Below are 2,200 nucleotides of genomic sequence, written 5' to 3' on the forward strand. Positions count from 1 at the left end.
CATACTTTCAATTGTATGTATCCATTTACAATATGCAGGAAGTTCTAAATGCATGAGTGTTAAAATAGAAATCATATGATAACCTATAGAAAAATTTTTTCCTTAAATTAACACAAGATTATTCCACATTATTTGACTGAGCAGCCCTACGACGAGTGCCCACATGCTTATCTCAAGTTCGCCTCGTAAAGACAACCTGAGGCTCTTATACAATATAGAGTTTCATAAATTTTGATTCCAAATATGAATTAAACCAAAAAAATATTTTATTTGCCAAAACATACCTCAAAGGGGCCTTTAGTCATAACTACTTTGTCTGAAACCGCCTAATTTCCTTTCTAGCACCTCCAGCCACACCTCCCCTAACTTAATTTTGTGTTAGAACCCTAGCAGAAGCTTGCAAAGGACTTTCAACACTTTCGGCATACAATCAACACATTTGAAACCTACCGGAAACATTATTTGCACGAAAAGCGAGGCAAAAGTCAAAACGGAGAGGGAGAAAATAAAAGCCTAAAACGACGAAAGAGGGATTCATACCCTAGGATTTCACCACAAAGCTTTGAATCAAGGCATGGCTTTCCTTGATCCCGCTCGCCTCCCTGCTAGCTTGCCACTTTTCGCTCCTTGCATTGTAGCAAGGGTCATGACTTTGCAATAGGGTGTCGAACAAAGCTCCCCCATAGGAGGGATGCGATTGAGAGAATCGATTGAGGGGGGAGGGGGGGGAGGAGAATCAATCTTCGTCTTCCCTATTCGACCGAAAGAATGAAAGAAAAAGGGTGAAAATCGGTAGAGAACAGTAACAGAGTGATGAGGGATAAGGATTAAGAAATAATTAAGGTTTTATTAATTTAATAGAAATTATAAATTCAATATTTTATATTTCCCAAGCCATTCATAATTTACATACAGTGCTTTATCTCGAATTGCTCGATGTCATGCTTAGATTTTATAAAATTGCTTCGAGCACATGCTGAGGGGTGCGAAATTTAAGGTACTTTTAGAATTTTTTGAGCATACTTGATTTCTCAAAATTTGGGCGTTACAGCACTAGTCCATTTGATACTTTCTTGAACTACTGTAAACATACACAAGAACTTTTACTTTGGCAAACCTTCAAACTACTTCTCATATGAATGCTCCATTAAAAGTTAACACAATATCATGATGAAAAGGGTAATCCTGAATCCTACAATATTTCAATAGTTGAACGGCAACCTGAACTATTTGACAATTTAGATATGATATTTCCTTCATTGTTTATAACGTCAATTTATGCAAACTCCCCATCATGCATATTTAATTATAATTGATCAAATCATTTGATACATTAGTGAGATGCACAGTCATGGTTTGTTCCTCCAACTAAATTACTCTCTTCAACTTTCTCTTTAAACCAAACAAACTTTTATTAACTAGTCAAAGAGAAAAGCACAATAAAGAGATCTAACAAAAATGATAGAATAAAAAGAGAAATATAACAAGATAAGATACAATCATTTGGATCGCCTAGCTTGAAGTATAATAAATATTGTAGAGTGGCTATAAATCTTTTTTAATTCCTACCCGTTCTAGTATAAAGAGTATGGAGTATGTTATTTGTCAAGACGTCAACACTTTGAATGCTTTAATCAGAATCAGAATCCTACTATAGTAAATGGCATTCATTCTATTCATAAATTGGATAAGTTGTGGCATTTCAAGAATTTACAGAGTATTCTCAGTGGCATTATCAACATCAGAAGAGATAGCCAAGTAGGAGGCGGAATATCAATCAATGATCTTATTTCAGAATTTTGAGATAAATCTAGTTTTATGAGAGGAAGTTTTCCACCAAACAACTAGAAAGATCAATGTGAGCAACAGATGGAAGGATATATGATCAAAATTTTGGAAGCTTTTAGCACAGGAAGTGCCTTGAAGCATTCAAAAATTTATGCCAAAAAATACGACAAAATAGGTATGAAAAAATATTCTTAGTTTTCACATTTTTGTCAATGTCCCAATTGTTGAGCTCCAGTCCACGCCTCTTAATGAAACATGATTGTATCACAAAGCTAGTTATTTATATTTAGCTATCATTTATATTTAGCTATCGTTCATTAAATAATTTAATACATCAGTGGGATGCTTAGTAGCGGTCTGTTATTCCAAATAGTTCTTTTCTTCATCTTGTGGCTTATTGTGATGTTGATTA

This window comes from Phalaenopsis equestris, unplaced genomic scaffold, assembly GCF_001263595.1.
Source record: "Phalaenopsis equestris unplaced genomic scaffold, ASM126359v1 Scaffold001269, whole genome shotgun sequence".
Lineage (NCBI taxonomy): Eukaryota > Viridiplantae > Streptophyta > Magnoliopsida > Asparagales > Orchidaceae > Phalaenopsis > Phalaenopsis equestris.